This window comes from Paramisgurnus dabryanus, chromosome 16, assembly GCF_030506205.2.
Source record: "Paramisgurnus dabryanus chromosome 16, PD_genome_1.1, whole genome shotgun sequence".
In the NCBI taxonomy this organism is placed as follows: domain Eukaryota; kingdom Metazoa; phylum Chordata; class Actinopteri; order Cypriniformes; family Cobitidae; genus Paramisgurnus; species Paramisgurnus dabryanus.
Window position 1 is genome coordinate 2000401 of NC_133352.1, and position 22387 is coordinate 2022787.

Below are 22387 nucleotides of genomic sequence, written 5' to 3' on the forward strand. Positions count from 1 at the left end.
ATCAAGTGCTCACAAAAAACAAGTCACCAGCTGCCACTGTAATGTAGTAAATACCTAAATAAAATGAACAACAACTATATTGATCTTGCTTTAAGAAATCAGTCCTACACTGCAAAAAATGACTCTTACATAGTATTATTGTCTTGTTTTTAGTAGAAATATTATTTAAATTAAAATGCTTTTTCTTGATGAACAAAATGACCTAAGAAAATAAGTCTAGTTTTAGACAAAATAAATAAACACACACACACTTTAAGTGAATTTGTGCTTAAAACAAGCAAAAATATCTGCCAATGGTGTGAGAAAAAAATCTTACGTTTTCTTTTTTCATAAAAACTTTATTTAAGCACAATTTTCTCACTCCACTGTTAACTCTTTCACCGCCAGCGTTTTTAAAAAAAGTTGCCAGCCAGCGCCAGCGTTTTTCATGATTTTCACCAAAGTTTAATGCCTTCCAGAAAATGTTCTTCTTTAAATATATAAACATACAATATACCAAATGAAAGAACAGACCCTCTGCTTTCAAACAAAAAAAAATGTTTCATCCTACCTTTAGTGGTTCTTTTGCAATCAGCTTTTGAATATGGGTAGGTTTTTGCAAAAATACCATATTTTGAGCAAAAAGCAGAGATAATTCCATTTTTATGACGGACTTTTCATAGAGATCCCATTCAGAGCGATCTTTAAAACAGACACGGACATGCAGCAGCTTGCCATAGGGCAATACTTCCGGTTTTAAAAAGTTGCGGAAGGGCGCCACCTGGTGGATAATAGCGGTATTGCGGAAAGACGGAAAATCTCGTCATTGGCGGGGAAGCGTTTTCTCTTAATTGACGAGATATCTCGTCAATGGCGGGGAAAGAGTTAAGATATTTTTGCTTGTTTAGGCACAAATTTACTTAAATTGTATATTTTTGTCTAAAAACCACATATTTTCTAAGGTAATTTTGCTCATCAAGAAAATACATCTTGATTTAAGAATTTTTAGTTTTTCTACTGAAAACAAGATAAAAATCCTAAGTTAGAAACTGATTTTTTGCAGTGTAGATTCAATAGCAGAGCTCTGTCTTGGAATTAATCAAACATTTCTCACTGTAACACTGTCATTTCTCACATTTAAGAAAACCGGTTGCATTAAACCATTCAAGTTTTAAAACACATAGATTTGAGTACTGTGAACTTAAAAAAATTGAGTCACATGCAGTTATGCACTTATATTTAAGTTCACACTACCTAAATATAAGTGCATAATTGCACAAGACTTAAGTTCACAGTACTCAAATGTATGTTTTTTAAAACTTAATGGTTTAAGGCAACCGATTTCCTTAAATGGTTTGAGTTAAGTTAACTGTTGTCAGCAAAGGTAAAGTTGATGCACCCTCATCTGGACAGACATCTCTTTGGAGCCCTTTGGAAATATAAAAGTACATATAAGTATTTGGCATTATAGACCCTTTTACAGCCCACGTCACTGTGACGTCACCGCTCTAGCTGGAGGCAAAAAATAAGTAGGAACTCATAGCCGGTGCGCTAAAGTTTGAGTTTTTGACTTTGAAATGTCATCTTGTTGTGTTTTTGGCTGCCAGATTAGAAGGAACAGCACTTTTGGTTCAAAAATAAAGTTTTACCGGATCCCGGCAGACATTTCTTCACAGAAATCAAGAAGACAATTGTGGTTGAATGCAATACGGCGCACAGACTAGACGGAGACGAGCATAAATAATACTCGTGTTTGCAGTGCACACTTCATATCAGGTAAAATAATCTATGCATATGTACTGTTGTGTTGGTTTTATCTAGTACAAATCAGCAAGTTTCTGTTTTATAGGTGAAAAGTCGCCAACCGCGCTATTGTTTAGCTTAAATGTTAAACAAACATACAGCGATAGATGTGTATGCCATCGTTTGAATGATCTCTTAAAATAATCCATATTGCTAATCATAGTTAGCCCAGTGATAGGTTACATAAGACAGTAAGCCTAGACAAAATTACCCAAATCCACCTGAAAGTAATTCATATGTTGTCTATGAAATATCTAAAACCTGGTTAAAATCGCAAGAGTTAATTAACAAAAATACCTGTCACGGTCCCGCAGAATCAGTGACTGTACATATTCGGACAGATCCGAAACTTCTTCTGCATCCATGTTTAATAAATCCCTCCTAAAACGTGCCAGTTTAAGCTTGTCAACATAGCCTCTGCGGCTCTTTCTGCCTCCAGCTAAGCCCCGCCCACACAAATACGTCACAATGTTTACCAACTGTAAAAGGGTCTATACTAGTACACATATACAGATACACACGACAAATCAAATAACATATAATTAAAGTTGTACATTTTAGAAAGTTTACATTAAACTGTACAAAGATACAACAACATATGATCAAAGAACTTCATAATATACATCTTACTTAATTTTCTGTGTTGATGTCCTCAGAGTCTCTGTGTTGTTCTGCAGCTTCATTACAGTAGGCTAGTTCAATATTGTTGTCTATCAAACACAGAATAAAAAAATAGAATCACATACATCATAACACATCTATTAACTATTTAACCTCTTTAATTTAATAATTTCATTATTAAACTTACATCATTTTGGCCAGATTGCAGTGACATCAATTTCTTCAGTGTCTGGATCAGTCTGATGTTTTAGCTTTCACTGTTACTTTGTTATATTTCTCTGGCAAGCACAGAATTAAAAATCAAAATCACATACATCATAACACATCTGTTTACTATTTGATTTTCAAAATTGAATGAATAAACATACATAATCTTTACCCAGAAACCTCTTCATCGTCCACAAAGTTGACCACAGTGTACATGACCTCTGTAAACACAAACATGAATAGACTTCATATTTAAAAAGATGAAGAACAGCAAACATATGACGTTTAAATATATTATGGAGAGACAGCAAGCTCAAATCGCGGCAGTGGCAGCTAGTTGTGGCACTTCCGGCATCAGTAGTGGCACTTCCGGCATCTGGCTCATTTTGAGGCATCTAGTAGTGGCACTTGAGGCATCTGACTTATTTTGTTTGTGGCATCTCCGGCAGCTAATCGTGGCACTTCCGTCATCGGACTCATTTTGAGGCAGCTAGTGGTGGCACCGTGACTTTTTGAGGCAGCTGACAGTTTTTGTGTCCTTTAGGGGTGGCACTTCAGCGTCATATATTTGTACCAGCTGTTTTACGCGGTCGTTGTGCTGTCGTGCTGGCTGTCAGTCGGCCATTTCGAGATGCCTCGGGAACTATGGGGAACTAGGTGCCACAACTCTTGGCACTATGGCATTTTGCTGGCGTTCATTTAATTCACGCGAGGTGCGTGTGTGTGCGTGTGCGTGCGTGTGCGTGTGTTGTCATGAATGTGCGCGTACGCTGGCTGACAGTCGTTTATAGGCAGTGGTGTAGTGGTGTCTGGAGAAGTGGGTATACTCTAAATTTATGCCCCCAGTAGAAGTGGGTATACTCTTAATGTATGCCCCCAGTAGAAGTGGGTATACCCCATGCCATCAAATAAAGAGGTGGGTATACTCCGTATACCTGCGTATACCCTGCACTACACCACTGTTTATAGGTGCGGGTATTTCGAGATGCCACGGTTACTCTTGAGATGCCACCACTCTGCGAATAGAAATAATAGAATTCTAGTTTTCTCACTTTGTTCATCTTATTATTTTAGCGGGCAGACTGAGAAGCACGTGGCTAAAATGTTTCTAATTTATTTAAACAGTATTTTAAAACTAGGAAACCCCCTCTTTTACCAATTATTACAGTATTGCAATTCTCTTGTCTACCGGTAGGTGCCCCCAAGCACAAACGGGAAACGCCGGGGCCAAGACTATATCAAGTTCTGATATAAGGTTTCTCAAATAAAAAATACCATACTGTTATTACTTGTCTTTGACCACACAGGGTGGAGATTCACATGTACCCCAGGCCAGCAGTGCAGCATTGTACATTAACACCTGTGATTTTAGTGTGAATAAATGTTCAAAATAAATTTTGAATGACTCTTTTTAGTTATTGTGTTGTGAATGTAAAACTTTTTAAAAAATAAGTAAAAGAAAAACATCACAGTTTGTTTATCAGACCAAACAACCAAGATATGTTTCATATCCACAATTGATTTGTTGCAAAAAGAGCATTGTGTACTAATGCTTGGTATTTGTCACTTTATGTACTGTAAGTCAAACATTCTCATTCTCCTCACCACCACGATGTGCAGGTTTGTGTCATATGAATTAACGGAATTTATAAAATATTAAAATAATGTAACAAAACTATATGTAATTATACCGGCACAGAATCATATAACAATTAGTTATTACAGTGACATTCCTGTTATTTTCGAATTTCTTGTTACCTATAGGCTACTCATTGTGCACTGTTTTCCTCGTTCATACTGTTTATTGAGCAACTGTACAATTTATAAAATTTTCTATTTTGTGATTGTATGTATTTTACTGCATATAGAGTATACATTATATATTTTATTGTCTTGATTTAATTTATTGTAAAGTAATCTTTTGTTTTCAGTATTTGTATTTGTATCTGTAACAATCACCTTTAAGCGTTTATTGTGTCTTTCAGCACAGTTACATATGTGACCCATTCTGTCTAAATGAGTGGGATGTTTTCAGAAAAAATAAGTAGCCTACATTAATCCCTAGTTTAGCGATTCAAATACTTAAACATCTATTAATTAAACATACGTTTTCTGAGAGTGAAATGATTTATACTAAGATGCGTGTCATGTCTGACATCTTGGTTTCGGTTTAAAAACATGTCGGAATTTGAAAATAAAATGCAGGGCTGCGTTTCCCGATAACGTTCTCTCTTAGCGCACTACGAAGACTCTTAAGTTAAACCTTAACTACAGGTTTACCTTTTCTAGGCGTGTTTCCCGAACTGTACCTTAGCGGATTTCTTAAGGTATACTTTCTTACGTACGACGTTACCAGGTGCTGTCCATAGCGATGGTGCTGAATAGGTTGATATCGATTGCTCGACAATCAATTGTTCACTTTATGTAATAGGTACTTCGCTGCGTAATGAGAGAGCGGTGTTATTTATTAAAGAAACATTTCAGAAATAGTTCAAGTTACATTTATTAGGAATATCTGGTAAAAATATTTCAAATTGCAAACAACTAAATATAAACCTTGTATATTTTATTTTATATGAAACCCATGCAAAACCCATTTCATGTCCAAAAGTATTATGCATAAACTGCTCCAATGCATCCATTATTCCTTCACTTTAGAGGATAATTTATATTAGGGGTTCCCAATAAATGCGTTGCACAGGGGAATAAGGTGGGTCGTGCAAGTCACCTGCTGTGCATTACACTTAAAATATATAGAAACAAATTGTTGTTCATTAGTTCACGCGTTTATTGTTCTTGGACACTGGATGCGCATACCGCGCGGTTACAATGCGGATAATGCTTAATGGACCCATTTCTGGAGCCTGTCTGTCTACCTTCAAATATAACATATAAAATATATATTATAAAATATATAAATATATATTGCTTTAGATTTTAGCTTTTTATTTTGAATGTTTATAAAGAATATGGCATGCAGTTGCCTCAAAGTTATAAAACATTAAAACACTTCGATGCAAAGTCGAATTAATATTAATAATCATAATTAGGAAAATAAACAATGATTTTGTGATGAATGTGCTCCCGTGGCATGCGATTTTTACCTGATTTATTTATTTGCAGCTAAAATACTAGCCGGTAGACTAAAGATTTAACAGATATAAAATGCACAAATGAAATAGTGAGATTCGCGGTATAGCTGCCATAATTTCACCAACTCATCCACCCAAAATATATTTTTTAAATAGTTTCTTAAGCTTGTAGCATTTAATAGTTCGAAGCTGATGTCTTTGGGAAACATAAGAAAAAATCTAACAACCATCAATGTAATGATGTCAAATTATGTGAATGTTTTATTCTTTAAATATAAAAAATATTTGCCCAATTGAACACGGAGTGTGCAACTTTTCTTTTTTTTTTTTTACAAATATGAGGATAATGTAAGCTTTTATCACAGTCATGGCCCCTAGCGGAGTCAAGTGGGATAAGGTCAAGTTAAGAGTGCTCCAGACCAACCTTCCGAACGAATGACTTACAGAAGGGATACGTAACTAAGAACGTTTCGGGGAACACGTATTAACGATAAGGTACAGCTTAAGGTACAACTTAAGAACGACGTAGAGCTAAGAAGGTTTCGGGGAACGCAGCCCAGGACTTGCTTGACGTTTAAAGAGTTATTAAGAGAGATAAGTTTTAAGTTAAAAAGTTATTAAGATCGACAAGACTCGCGCTGACTGACCCGAAACGCAACACACAGTACGTGCACTGACAGAATAGTTCAAAAACAAATTCTTTTGACAAGAATTTACGAAAGCATAATAAGCATTACTACAAACTTGCTGTGCTCATTATTAACTATGTCCATAGCCTACACCGTTTGCGCGAACAGAACGAATTGTTTAAAAAAACTTCCTTATTAATTTTCATCTAAATTAATAAATAATCAGATATTCGTTCAAAATTTCAAATAACAGTATGCTCTATTATTTTAAAGTCAGTTTTGACTTAGTTTCAAAACAAGCAAAAATATTTTAAACAATAAGGTTATTAGAAAGATTTAATTCAAATGTTTCAGTTGTTATTTACTTACTTTATTTTTTATGTTAGTTGCAATTCATGTCATAATATTCAGTTTAAATTTTGCTTTTAAAATGTTACATTTTCATATTTTTATCTATTTACTTATTTATTGTATATTCACCTAGATTGACAATGAAGCTTGCTTTAACTAAAAGATCATCTGTGACCGAAGTCACGGAGACACGGAGTTATTAACGAATATTTTATTATCAGAGTGCAGCATTTTATCAAGGTTTTCTGGTCTTGTGTAATTAAATAAAATACAAATAAAATAAAAGGCTCATTTTTTACAGTTGGGTTAAAAGAAGTTTGATATTAGCAGCGTTTTAAAACTAATTCCAAAACAGCTCGCGTTTCTAAGGGACACGCAGAAAATGTCATTCATGTCATTTTATAGATTGCACTCATTCACTTCACACACATATTATACATGCTTTAAGGGGTGTATAATTTAGCGCTGTTCCAGTAAACACGTGATTATGTCTGGCCGAATATTTTTTCTGTTATTCGGATGAATTCGTTATTCGTTTTAAAGCCATTATACGTGCCCTTCCGAATAACGTATTCGGCTTCGGGCACATCCCTAATCTATTGTTTCTCATGCCGTTTTTCTTGGGCACAAAATGAACAAAATTGAATTTCCATTGTAACAAAAATTATGAATTAAAATATTTAAATGATGTGTAAAAACTAAATTCAAATAGAAGGGTTAAACTAAAACTGAAAATGATTTCATAATTTTTCCGTATTATTAAGTTTAATCGGCAGAACAAAAAAAGATATTTAAAAATAAAATTGACAACCAACAACTTGCAGGGGGCACAATAAGTAAAAGCATAGGCGGTGTTTCTCGTTTGTGCTTGGGGGCACCTACCGGTAGACAAGAGAATTGCAATACTGTAAGATTAGTAAAAGATGGGGGCTTCCTGGTTTTAAAATACTGTTTAAATAAATTATAAATATTTTAGCCACGTGTTTCTCAGTCTGCCCGCTAAAATAATAAGATAAGATGAACAAAGTGAGAAAACTAGAATTCTATTATTTCTATTCCGGGGGGCAGAGTGGTGGCATCTCAAGAGTAACCGTGGCATCTCGAAATGCCCGCACCTATAAACGACTGTCAGCCAGCGTGCGCGCACAATCATGACAACACACTCACACATGGCCGACTGACAGCCAGCACGCAAACATTATGACAGCACAAAAACCGCGTAAACAGCTGGTACAAATATACGAGGCGGTGCTACCCCTAAATGACACAAAAACTGTCAGCTGCCTCAAAAAGTCACGGTGCCACCACTAGCTGCCTCAAGATGAGTCCGATGCCGGAAGTGCCACGATTAGCTGCCTTAAGATGCCGGAGGTGCCACAAACAATAGTCAGATGCCTCAAGTGCCACTACTAGATGCCTCAAAATGAGCCAGATGCCGGAAGTGCCACCACTAGCTGCCACTGCCGCGCGGAAGTGCCACTACTAGATGCCTCAAAATGAGCCAGATGCCGGAAGTGCCACTACTAGCTGCCACTGCCGCGATTTGAGCTTGGCCCTACTGATATTATGACTCCAAGCTTCTTTACAATAAGCATTTAGGTTCTCTAAAAGTGAAGCTGGCTTTGTTCTAAATCAATATAAAGCTATTAAAACAGTCTTGAAAAATAAGCAGTATCTACCAGAACTAAAGCAATGAGCTTTTAACAACAAAAGATCGTCTGTATAATTTAAAATAGCAGAGAGACACTTGCTAGCTGCTAACATTTCAAACACACAAGTTACTGTTGCTTTGTTTGTTTTAAGCAAATAACGTCTCATCTTGGCTTCTTTAAAGTTTTGTTTTTAAAAAATTAAACATCGAATTGATTCTTCTAACAGCCCGGTTTGAATGTTACTTCGCGTATTTTTAACCTCATGTTTACCGCTATGTACCACGTATACCCTTAAAGTTTTACTGTTTGTGCTTTAAATTCAAACAGTTCTAGTATAAAGACAAAAACGAATCATAGTAAATAACATAATATGAACAAATAGGCAACCGATCAGCGTGATGCAGGCAAATGAATTAAATCAAACTTACCGTAATGTCGATGAGCAAACAAAGAGATCGAGAGTAATCCATGCAGTAACGGTTCGCGATTTTGAATCTTCCCGTCAAGCCCATAGGTAAAGCGGTCGCACCTGAAGGGTGGAGGTGCATCCTGGGAAATGTAGTACTTTGGCGTTGTTTCTGCTTGATCCTCTGCTCGCAATTAATATACTTTTTTTATAATCCGCGTTTTCACACTATGCATTGTTCTTTATACTTGATAATTAATAAAAAAATAAAAATAAATGTTTTTATAAAGTTTATTACGTTGACAAAGCATGTTTAGTTGAAAAACATGTTAACAGTTATTTTGAATGATGCTCAGATTTTCTTAAATATAAAATCTTTGTGAATCAGCACATTCTTGATGAAATACAAAACTCTGTATAAACATGCCTCAGGAATTATGTCTGGGTTTAGTGGATTAACTGCCATACTAATCATTGGAAACATTTAACGTATACCTAAATGAATTTTTACTTAAATATAAACTAATACTGAGTTAAGACATGTAGCCTAATTAATTTATTGTAAATGAATGCATTAACTAACAATGAAAAACACGTCATGTTGTAGTTAATGATGACTCTTCAATAGTTTATGATTAGTATATACCTTAACCCAGCATTAGTTCATGTTAAAGTAAAAATGCATGTATGTCTTTTTTCACTGTGATATATTGACCCTTATTATATTATAAAGTCCCCATCTCTTTTTTTAAAATTGATTGATTGAAGACAAACATTATAATATGTGGACTAACTTTGTACAAGCATGCATTATCATATGCTAAAAGTTACCTCCTCAGATAGACTAGAACATTGATTGGTGCCCAAACATTTTCCTTACAAGGGCCAAACCTGACTGAGGGCCGTGGGCCAAAAGTAAATTTGTTGTGTTATATTAAAATTAAAGTTGCCCTGATAACCCCTAATTTATAATTTTAAAAATAAATAAGCAAACATTACTCTGTTTATGCATAACTTATGCAGTTTTATTTTCCAAGGCTTTTTGTAGAAAAAAGAAATCGTTTTGCCAATCATTTTAAATATCCTTTTCTCTGTGTGCCACTGCCCCAACCTCTTCATTTTTAGTCTATAGTACCCGAGTCCATTAATTTCCGTGATGCATTTTATACACCTTCAAGAATGCATGAAACTTTATGCACTTTAATCCCTTGCATTTAATTTTAATTTACATTTTGTAATGTAAAAATACAACAAAAAATGATACATTTTAGAAAATGTTTAATAAAAAATACGTCTGCGTCAATGACTTTTGTTTTCTTTTTCCTTATCTCACGTGGCATGATGGGCCAAATTAAAGGTCTATTGTGGGCCAACTTTGGGCACCTCTGGATTAGAAGTACAGTAGCTGACAGATATCTGCAGATATGTTTACCCAAGTTTGTCAGTCTGTATCACCCAACATGTTTTGCATTCATATGTGAAAGACTGTCTTTTAGATTATGGACCTGTCTATTGATATTTTTGTTTCCAATTTATCAACATCCTAGCTAGCAAAATGTGTTACATGATGTCATTTGAACAGCTTCTTTTAAACGATGTATGCAGCATTGAGAGATACATGCACAATATTCTGACCTAGGGCAGTTGGAGACATGTTTTCAAAGTGTTGTAAATATATATTCTGAAATAACATTTGTTGCATTTCTCTTGAGTCAGAGACATAATTTTCACACATGAAAATGGTAATTGTGTTCATTGAATTTTAGTTATTTTGAATTATGCTAAGTTTCTTAAATAGACGAATTAAATTATATTAATAATAAACGTATTTAGAAAACACAGTTTTTATGTACCACAATACTGTATGTGCTGTCTTAAGAGACATGATTAACCCCCCACCCCACCCCACTCAGCTCTGAAAACAAAGAAGACACCTCTACCTGTGGGTCATTAACATATAAAAAGCCCTTCACACCTCACACCCACCCCTCCTTACAACCAGCTGTAAGGATTCCTGGAAACTTCCACCAGTTCCTACATACATCCACAAACGTAAGGTTTCTGGATGTTTAACAAGTTTACTTTGGTGTATTACCTTTCCAAGCACTCTGCCTCAAAAATCTGGCAAACCTAAAGTTTAGCAGGGATTTCCCATTCCGTATTTGTCCGTATACAGCTCTTTTCATGCAGTGCTTCACCCTGCCTTCCGACGTCCACAAGCGAGCAACAAACATGCATTCCACGCGATGCAGCTTCACGGACCGTGAACGACATGAAAGCGATCGGGAAGCTGTGGAGGAACCGCTGCCCGGCCTTCGCAGATTCGGCAAGCCAAACATCACCCTAGCCCCAGACGTTCGCAGGCGACCGAGGGGTGTCACAACCGAACACCCCACGCGATGCAGCTCCGGGGACCGCGTTCGGGTAAACGAAGACGCCATCGCCCAGCATGAAAGCGGTAAGACTCCGCTTGTTATTGTAACATGTACTACTTGCCACATGTATAGTTTAGCTTCTGCTGTTAGCATAGAGGGGTTTACATGCACTAAGTGTATTGAAGTATTAAGGTTAACTGAGAAGGTTGCTGAACTAGAATCGCGCATCCGAACGCTAGTTGAGGATAGCAAAACCGCTAATGTTACTGTCGCAAATAATCTATCGAGCGAAAAGACTAATGGCTCGGTTCCGACATCAGATGCTAATATAAATATTACAAATACTGTATCGAGCGCGCATAGTGTTTATCAAAATACACATGGCTCGGTTCCGTCATCAGAGTCAAGTCGGCGGTCAAACTGGGTGACTGTTAGGCGGCATAGTCATATAAGGCGTCCTTCTAAGACCCATAACGTAACGACAATTTCTAACAGATTCGATCCCTTAAGGAGTATACCAGCTGAAACACCTTTTAAAAGTGCCCTGGTCATTGGAGATTCTATACTCAGGAACACTAACATTGAGGCTCCAAACACCATAGTCGACTGTATACCGGGAGCCAGAACGTCTGACATTAGATCCAAACTTAAAGTGCTGGCTAATGCTAAGAGGAAGTTTTCTAAGATTGTTATTCACGCCGGCACGAATGACACTAGGCTCCGCCAGTCGGAAATCACCAAAGATAATATTAAGGAGATGTGTGAAATTGCAAAAACAATGTCAGACAATGTAATATGCTCTGGTCCCCTCCCCGCCTACCGGGGAGATGAAACACATAGTAGATTAGTGTCTCTCAATGGATGGATGTTAAAGTGGTGCCCTCAGCATAATGTAGGGTTTATAGACAATTGGAAGCATTTCTGGGGAAGACCATTTCTCCTAACCCGAGATGGCCTTCATCCGTCATCGAAAGGAAGTGCTATACTCACTAAAAATCTGATCAATAGTCTTAATTCTGATATAGTCTGACTATCCAGGGCCCAGGTCAGGAAACAGACGGATCGGCTTAACCGTCCATCTGTTAGCTGCCGTGATATGTCAAGACCACTTATATCCCAGCACTTCGAGTCAATCTTACCGAAATATCAGCACATTTCAACTGTATCTGTTCCCCGAACAAATAAATACAGGGCACCGCTTGTTACATCTGGTACAAATCTGATTCAAATAAAATTAGAAAACAATACATTAACAGATGAATCTCGAATCTTAAAATTCGGCCTTCTTAACATTAGATCGCTTACCAATAAAGAACCTATTGTCAATGAAATAATTACAGACCAAAACTTAGATGTACTCTGTTTAACAGAAACCTGGCTTAAAGCAGACGACTACATTAGTTTAAATGAATCCACCCCACAAGACTATTATTATAAACACGAACCTCGATTAAAGGGGAGAGGGGGTGGTGTAGCTACAATATACAACACAATGTTTAAAGTAAACCAAAAATCTGAGCTAAAATTTAAATCATTTGAAGTAATGTTGTTAAATATGGAAATAACTGATCGTAACCACAAACAGCTTTCTTTTGCTTTAGCGACAATCTATAGACCACCGGGCCACCATGCAGATTTCCTTAATGAAATAGCAGATTTCCTATCTGAGCTTGTAGTCACTGTAGATAAAGCTCTTATTGTTGGTGATTTTAATGTCCATGTGGACAACCCAAAAGACGCATTAGGACGTGCGTTTATAGATGTTCTAAATTCTCTCAATATTAGACAAAACGTGACAGGGCCAACGCATACTCGTAATCACACATTAGACTTAATTCTGTCACTCGGACTCAATATTAATGACGTCGAAATATCACCTCAGAGTGATGCAGTTTCTGACCATTACCTTGTGTCATACACTGTACTTCTAGATAGGATCACTCAATCTACAACATGCTACCGACTAGCCAGAACAATAATTTCCACCACTAAAGATAGCTTTATTAGCACTCTTCCAGACCTGTCCCAAATGAAACATGTAGCAGATAACTGTGACGATCTAGATATTGAAATAGAAAACCTAAACAATGTCTGTTCTAACACATTGGATGCCGTTGCTCCCATTCGAAAAAAGAGATTCAAAGAAAAACCGCCAGCCCCATGGTATGACCATCACACAGCAGCCCTTAAAAAGGCAGCTAGAAAAATGGAAAGAAATTATAGAAGCACAAAGTTAGAAGTATGGCGCGCAGCATGGAAACAGAGTGTTAAACACTACAGACAGGCTATTAAAACCGCCAGATCTACATATCTTAGCAAGCTTATAAATGAGAATCATAATAACCCTCGTTTCCTCTTTAGCACAGTTGCGAAACTGACTAGAAACAAAGAACAAACAGAAACCAATAGTAAACTTCAACACAATAGTAACGACTTCATGAACTTCTTTTCTAACAAAATTTCGGCTATTAGGGAAAACATCGTAGCTACCCAGGCAGCCACCACTCTACCCATTAGTTCACTTAACACTAGACTACCATACGAACATCTTGATTCATTTAAACCTACTACAATAGATGAGCTCTCTAAACTAGTCACATCATCCAAATCATCGTCCTGTATATTAGACCCCGTTCCCACAAAACTACTTAAAGAAGTATTCCCTGTAGTGTCAACCCCGGTTCTAAATATCTTTAACTCATCGCTAGAAATAGGATACGTTCCAACAGCTTTCAAACTAGCAGTTATTAAACCGCTGATTAAAAAACCACAGCTTGACCAAGGAGAACTTAATAACTTTAGACCAATCTCAAATCTCCCTTTTCTTTCAAAAATATTAGAAAAGGTAGTGGCAAGCCAGTTATGCACATTCTTGACAAATAATAGTACATATGAAAAGTTCCAATCAGGATTCAGGCCCCACCATAGCACAGAGACAGCGTTGCTTAGAGTTACAAATGACCTCCTATTAACATCCGATCGTGGTGAAATCTCAATTCTTATATTACTAGACCTTAGTGCAGCATTTGACACAATAGACCACAGAATCCTACTCAATAGACTAGAAAACTATGTTGGTATCAGTGGTCAGGCGCTAGCCTGGTTTAGGTCATATCTAACCAATCGCTATCACTTTGTTTATGTAAATGAGGAAGAGTCATATCACTCCCTGGTTAAATACGGTGTACCGCAGGGATCAGTTTTAGGTCCTATCCTGTTCTCGTTATACATGTTACCCCTAGGAGACATTATCAGGAAACACAACATAAGTTTTCACTGCTATGCGGATGATACCCAGCTTTACATCTCCTCGCATCCCAGCGAAACACACACGTTTTCTAAGCTAAAAGACTGCATTAGCGATGTTAGTGACTGGATGGCACATAACTTTCTTAAGCTCAACTCCAATAAGACAGAGGTACTTATTATTGAACCAAATCGCTACAAACATAATATGTCAGATTACAAATTGCACATAGATGGCTGTACTGTGGTGCCATCTTCCACGGTTAGGAACTTAGGTGTGATGTTCGACAGCAACTTATCCTTTGATAGTCATATCGCCAACGTCTGCCGCACAGCATTCTTCCATCTTAGAAATATCTCAAAAATACGCCATATACTGTCTACATCTGACGCAGAGAAGCTTATTCATGCTTTTATGACCTCTAGAATAGACTATTGTAACTCGCTACTCGGGGGATGCCATTCAAATCAGGTCAACAAGCTTCAGCTAGTTCAAAACGCTTCTGCAAGGGTACTTACTCGATCTAAGAAGTATGACCACATAAGCCCAATTCTGGCATCTTTACACTGGCTACCAGTTAAATATCGCATCCAATTTAAAATATCATTAATCACCTACAAAGCTTTAAATGGCTTAGCACCCTCATATCTTAGAGAATTACTATCAGAATACAATCCATCACGCACACTACGGTCGCAAAATTCTGGCCTATTGATTATCCCTAGACTATCAAAAGTGTCTAAAAGTGGAAGATCCTTTTCCTACTTAGCCCCTAAGCTCTGGAATGATTTACCAACCGATGTCCGAGAATCAGACACAGTCGATCATTTTAAATCTAGACTTAAAACTTTTCTCTTCAACAAAGCATTCGCATAATTTGTCTAGTAAAGGTTCTTAACTCGCAATAGTTATTTTCACGGAACAAAGCACTCACGGTCATAACACAGACCAACCAAATAAATAAATAAAAACCTTTTCTACATGAACACTTAAAATGAATTGCATTAAATAGTTTGCCACCGTTTGCCACTGAACCTGCATTAACGACGACAGTGGGGCTTTCGGCCTTAGTCAAACGGTTTGGCACGTATGGTCGGGTTGCGATTTTGGTGCTTTCGTGTGTCTTGTGAATAGTATGCCATACAGACCCGTTTGCCACTGAACCTGCATTAACGACGACAGTGGGGCCTCCAGCCTTAGTCAAACGGGTTGGTATGTATGGTCGGGTTGCGTTTTTCGCGCTTTCGTGTGTCTTGTGAATAGTATGCCATACATACCCGTTTGCCACTGAACCTGCATTAACGACGACAGTGGGGCCTCCAGCCTTAGTCAAACGGGTTGGCACGTATGGTCGGGTTGCGATTTTGGCGCTATCGTAAGTCTTATGAATAGTATGCCATACAGACCCGTTTGCCACTGAACCTGCATTAACGACGACAGTGGGGCCTCCAGCCTTAGTCAAACGGGTTGGTATGTATGGTCGGGTTGCGTTTTTCGCGCTTTCGTGTGTCTTGTGAATAGTATGCCATACAGACCCGTTTGCCACTGAACCTGCATTAACGACGACAGTGGGGCCTCCAGCCTTAGTCAAACGGGTTGGCACGTATGGTCGGGTTGCGATTTTGGCCCTATCGTAAGTCTTATGAATAGTATGCCATACAGACCCGTTTGCCACTGAACCTGCATTAACGACGACAGTGGGGCTTCTGGCCTTAGTCAAACGGGTTAACACGTATGGTCGGGTTGCGATGTTTTTTGGCGTCTTCTCCTGGTCCTGTAAATGGTATACAATATAGACCCGTTTGCCACTGAACCTGCATTAACGACGACAGTGGGGCTTTAGGCCTTAGTCAAACGGGTCGTCAGGTTTCATTTTCTCTTAAAGATCGGAAGGTGACCCTTATTTACCATATATACCCTCGCATTGGGCCCCCAATTTGCTAAATCCTCAACTGTGGATAACATAATTATGCCGCAATATTTAGTCTGTCTGGAACTAAGCTGAGTTAAACCACATCACTGTGTGACACTTCAATACATATGAACGGCTGCTACGCTAATACGATTTTGTTTTTCTCTCCCTGTCTCGTCCTCGACCCGAAAGTCGGCACACCTCTGATCTACTGGCCGTCCTTCAACGTTATGCCCAGCTGATACCTGACCAACGATCACCGGCAGAACCGCTTAATCTCCGCTAAATCTCCATTTCCGTTCTCCCAAGGGTTTTTCCCTCCTAGGACTTATTTTTCCTCGGATAAAAGCCCGGGGTTTTTTTTTCTCCTAGGGGGTTTTTCACCCCGGGGAGGCAGCCTTTTTGGGCTTTACCTAGCTTCCTCTTCAATACGTTGCTTTAGTAATACGTGCAATTATAATATTGAGTCATAGCCGCAGCAAATTTAACTGCTCATGCTATCATGTATTCTGTTGTGCTATCTGTCGTTTTCTGTGCTTTTCACTGCTTCTATTTATGTAAAGCTGCTTTGAAACAATTGACTTTTGTGAAAAGCGCTATATAAATAAAATTGAATTGAATTGAATTGAAATAAATTGGAGTAGGATTTTGGCTACTTAAAAAAAGCTAGGAAACAATTTTCACCCAAAAAATGCTAGTAAATGTAAAAAAAAATATCAGCAGCTATAACTTTATTACTTTTTTAATTTTAATTCACTCTTTGTTTTAGCAGTGTTTATAAATATACTATATTTTTGCATTTTGTTGACAAACTGTTCTACACTGAAAATAAATTAATGTAATCTTCCTGATTTAAAGGGACACAAGGCATCATTTTTATGTTAATAAATCATCTTTGTAAGTCGGTATATGGTTAAATGACTCATTATCGGACGAATTAAGACTCTCTCGCCCGCCCCTACCGTCTGTAGGAAGAATACCTCACTTGTAAGTTCGCTGTATCCGACCCGGTGTCCTTCAGTCTCACAAAGTCTCAGATATCTCAAAAAAAGCAGGATCACTTTACAGCAAACAACACAGAGGCAGGCGAGCTAAACACGGCTAGCAATTGTTGCAAATGGCAGAGCCGGGGAAGAAGATCAAAAACCCTTGACGGAAGGGAAACATAACTGGATTGGAAATAAGCTGATAAACTTGGTTCCGAGGGGGGAGGGACAACAGTTCGTTTTTACGACAGTGTGTTTGAAAGCATTTACTTTCAGACACTAGGGGGAGCTCGTAGAGAAATATTACGCAGACCTACCTGGTTTCCCTTTAATCATGTAAAACACAAGTCTGATAATCGCAAACATCCAAGAGTTTGTAAACCAATTGTTTGTAAAAAAAATTTTTTTACAGTGTATAAATAAAACAACACGAAGGAAGTTAATTCCAAAATGTAATTAATTGCACATATCTGCTAGTTTTAGTAGCTAGTTTTAACAGCTACCATTGACACAGAGTCAAGAAATTAAAAACCACCCACCCCCAGGTCTGCCCATTCTTGGCCAACCCCCAATGCTAATAGATCTTCTCTCAGGGAATTAAAAGAAAACCGTTTTTTCCAGTTTTCACCAGCGGGTTGGGTTTTAATTCCAACCCTTTCAGTTCCTTTGTTTAAATGCTATTTAAGCAAATCTACTACATACGCTGTAAGTTATTTCAAATGAATGCTTATAACTTATAAAATTAAGTGGATATCGTGTAACTTATTTTGACATATGTTGATATAACCTGGCCTCTGAAGTCCCACGCATTCGCTTTGAGACACACGCATTTCTGTCAGTTCACACCAGGGTTGGACTGGTAATCTGGCATAGCGGGCAAATGCCCGTTGGGCCGACACACTTCTGTGGATATAATATGATTTTTTTTTATTGGCCAACGACCGGCCCATAAAGCAGGAACAGCAGCCCATTGGTTAATTTTCCATACTGACACTGGGCTGGCCCAATCATCTCTTAACAGGCTCCCTCCAACCCTCCCCCTCTGTGTCAGATGCAGTCAGTGGATGTATCATACATCTCACACTATTTTTGTCTGATCAGCCCATAACACTCGTACATCGCACAACGCAGGCCGTTGCTTTCTTTCTTCGTTTCTGTTTGTATGCAATTCATGAATGGGGCTAAAAGGCGTGGTGGCAATGTACTACGTTTCCAAAAAAGTTAGCGTAAGATGTTTTTTTTTTTTTTCGAACATACCTGCCCATGAGACACCTAATCAGCAGCCCATTGGTTCTTTTTTTATTTGACATTTGGCTAGCCCAATCACAACATTTCAGGCTTTTTTATGAAGCATGCAGCGTCAGTGTGGTTCTGTCAAAATAAGAAAGAGAACCGAGTGGACGTGAGGAAAGCAGAACTGCTTTTAAAACACTGTTGTTAGATATCCTCTTGATAAAATGCAGTCAAAAACACAAGTGGTAGACAAATGACTGTCACTGCATGAAAAGAGCTGTATACGGACAAATACGGGATGGGAAATCCGTGCTAAACTTTAGGTTTGCCAGATTTTTCAGGCAGAGTGCTTGGAAAGGTAATACACAGAAGTAAACTTGTGAAACATCCAGAAACCTTACGTATGTGGATGTATATAGGAACTGGTGGAAGCTTCCTGGAATCCTTACAGCTGGTCATGAGGAGGGGTGGGTGTGAGGTGTGAAGGGGTTTTTTATGTTAATGACCCACAGGTAGAGGTGCTTTGTTTTCAGAGTAGAGCCCTGCACGGGCCAAAAATCTAGGCCCTGACCCGGCCCTGGCCCGAGAAGCTTAGGCCCTAGCCCGGCCCTTGTCCGACAGCTTATCAGAATTCTCAGCCCGAGTCCGAACTTTTTAATTCTCCCCATTAGGAATCTGTGTCCGCAGATATAGTCACTGCATCGTGTGTGTTTGTGAGTAGAAGTCTGTGCTGTCTGCTGTAAGGTTTTTATGAGAGAAGCACAAACTTTTTAATAGCCTATTTAATATGTAAAACTTGAATTTGAAATAAAACTTTCTGCGGAGAAGTTAATGAGATCTCTATCGTCTCTCTTGCTACATTATTTCAAATCTGTTTACAAGATAAATATATATATATATATATATATATATATATATATATATATACATTGTGTTGTTAAACTGATGAAATTATCTTGCTATATACGCTACATTCATTATGAGAAGCCTTTTCTTTTTACTCTTACACTGTAGACAGTAATATGTATATTCAGGGTGCGATTTGCCGGGGGGGATGCGTGGGATTTCCCCCTTTCTGGTCAATGTATCCCTGCCTCTGCTTAATTATTTTTATCCCCGGTGGGGATAAATTTATCCCCCCCTCAAAGTGATCAGTGCTACTACACTTGTGGCGAGACGGATCACAAAACTTATCACTGATCCGTGGTTTGATTAAAGTCAATTTTGTTTTAAAATGCGCTGCTTTGGCTGGCTCTGATACAGCTGCCGCGCAGCCTCTCTGTATTCACCACTCTGCATGCAGACTTGCTCAATGTCCCGCCCACGGCGCTATCTGATTGGTTACAGACCCGGTTACACCTCACGAGTAGCCTATCAACACATGCGAGATGGTTATGGAGCTGTGTGTCGAAACGGTGTAAGGCAGCATATTCATCCGCATATTATTAAAGCGGGAATAAACATCACAATCTGATTATCTGTTTATGATGACAAGCAGAGTTAGTGTCCCAGTCACACCACTGAGAATGGCCGAAGTTACACGCAGATGAGGCGTTTAGCGAGGCGAGGGCGCGTCCAGTTTGCGCAAATGAGGCTAAGTGACTATACATAATGCATCTGTCTTTTCTATCATTTCACTGTAGCTCCGCATTGCGGTGTAAAGTTAATATTATTACTTTAAAAGCAGCAGTAAAACTGTTTCTACTGTAATGGTTTAACTTTGCAATCAAGACATTGTTCATATTTATATTTAAGTTGACACTACATTGTGCCATACAGTTTTGCCATTCAAGATTTAATTCTTACGCGTTTTTCGTTGTGCATGATCACAGTTCATATGTGTGGGGAAAGATAAGCTATTAGAATAAAAATATTGCGTTAGGCTGCTTCATGAGTTAATAAGAAAAAATATTTTACAATTCCTGCAAATGCAGTGATGAGTTCATGTTCTCATTATTTATTTTTATGAATTAAAATGTTTTGAAATGTGCTGTGGACAGAGACGCATTATGTCAAGAATTATAAAAAATCGTCAATAAGCTCATAATTTGCGCTAAAATAGTCTAAATGTTAAGTTTTAAAACCATTTTAAAAAGCTGGTTATATTTTGATGTTTCTGCGCAAGTTCAGCAGACAGTGAGGTTCGGGTTGTTCCGATCAGAGCTCGTGAGCGGAGAGCGCATTTCTGAATATTAGAAATATTTTAATTAGAAATATATAAAAAAATAATAATAATAATATTATAATGGATTTTTGTTAGGTCAGACAATGATTACCAAATTTCTCTCTCATATTGCTCTTCTTAACCACTGAAAACAGTCAAAAAAGTAAAAACTAGTGGTGGGTACAAAATAACTCATGACGAAATATGGTGGGTGCCCACCGTCGCCGAAATCGACGCCTATGAAAACATCCCCCCCTCTGTTTTTTTCACAAATCGCACCCTGTGTATATTATATAAAACTATGGTCGTGACAGCACATTATCCATTATCTGTTGGTTCATGTTGGTCCAGTTTAATTCAGGATAATCCTTTAATAAAATGTAATATATAGTTATAAAATATTTTATTGTTTTGTAATATTCCCAGCGCACATTCTCTCGGATCATTTTAAAACATTTTAAATCTTTCTGCCAAATTCCGCATAGATTTTGCAAAAGAAATCCAAAGAAATAGCAAAAAATAACTCCTTACACAGCTTGTACAGCTGTACTCTTGCAGCAATTAAAGCAGTTCAGTTTTGTTTTAAATGGCAAAATAGTTATATTTCTTTTTTATTAACATTTTAGAGCAGTTTTTGTTTGTTAAAGTTTTTTATGATAACCAAGTGGTTAGCGGCCGACAGCAAGTTGACGACATGTTTGATGAATTGATCCTCTCAAATCAACACTTCACTTGCCTATAATATCAACTATATAAAATAAATATTTTCAGCATATCACAATGTTAGTTTAAACGTTTATTATCAACACACACTATTTTTAAAAAGCGAATGCAGGTTGCTCTGCTGCTCGCAGTTGCAACGGGTGCAGAAATAAAAAAATAAAATGGGCTATACAAAACGAAACGAAATAAACATGAAATAGAATAAACATGCATGCTACCTTATCTTACAACTTCGCTTTTGCATATACATTTTTTTTTAAATGTAAGGATTTACCACAGAACATGGCTATTCATGTATCCATCCAACAGTTAAACTAATAAAAAAGTCGATCCATACACAAACAAGAAATAAAGACACAGCCTTCTTACACGAAATTAATACAGGGAGAAGTCTTTAATAGATTATGTCTTGGATGCTGTCTGCATAGATTATTTACAGTATCCAAGGTTTTAATCTAGTACTCCATTTATAATTTTTCCTGGTGCGCTGAAGATCCTGCTGTTTAAATACGCTGTTAAAACAGCTGCATTGTAAATGTGTGGCTGTGCGTAGCGGACTCATGCGATAGGTTAAACCTCTTCCAATGTTTGTTTTGCAATCATAAATGTCTGTTAAAAGATTCTTTTAATTAAATTGAAAACTATAAAAAGATGGAGAAGCGGGAGCCTAAATAAGCCCGAGGTCCGGCCCGCGTATCTGCTGTGACGTTAAAATTGGCCCGAAACCCGACCCGAAGGGCGTAAACAGGTCGGGCCCCGTCGGGCTCGGGCTGAAATGCAGGGCTCTATTTCAGAGCTAATGGGGGGTTGAATTAACTGTCTCTTCAAGGCAGCACATATTGTTGTAGACTACATAAAAACTGTGTTTGCTAAATACGTTTATTATTAATATAATTTAATTAGTCTATTTAAGACACTTAGCACCATTCAAAATAACTAAAATTCAATGGACACAAATACCATTTTAATGTGTGAAAATGATGTCTCTGACTTTTCATGTTTAATGT

The 22387-nt window shown here is 37.7% G+C and overlaps 1 protein-coding gene and 1 long non-coding RNA gene across 2 annotated transcripts in view; both read right to left on the reverse strand.

Moving 5' to 3' along the window:
• tbx22 (T-box transcription factor 22) overlaps positions 1–22387 on the reverse strand; it is a 200424-nt gene that overhangs the window by 141058 nt on the left and 36979 nt on the right. The window lies entirely within an intron of this gene.
• On the reverse strand, positions 556–8836 carry LOC135760866 (uncharacterized). Its single transcript, XR_010537626.2, has 5 exons — positions 8763–8836; positions 2772–2831; positions 2591–2681; positions 2413–2492; positions 556–1408 (listed from the first exon to the last, which is right to left on the reverse strand). It is a non-coding gene; the product is annotated as an uncharacterized lncRNA (long non-coding RNA).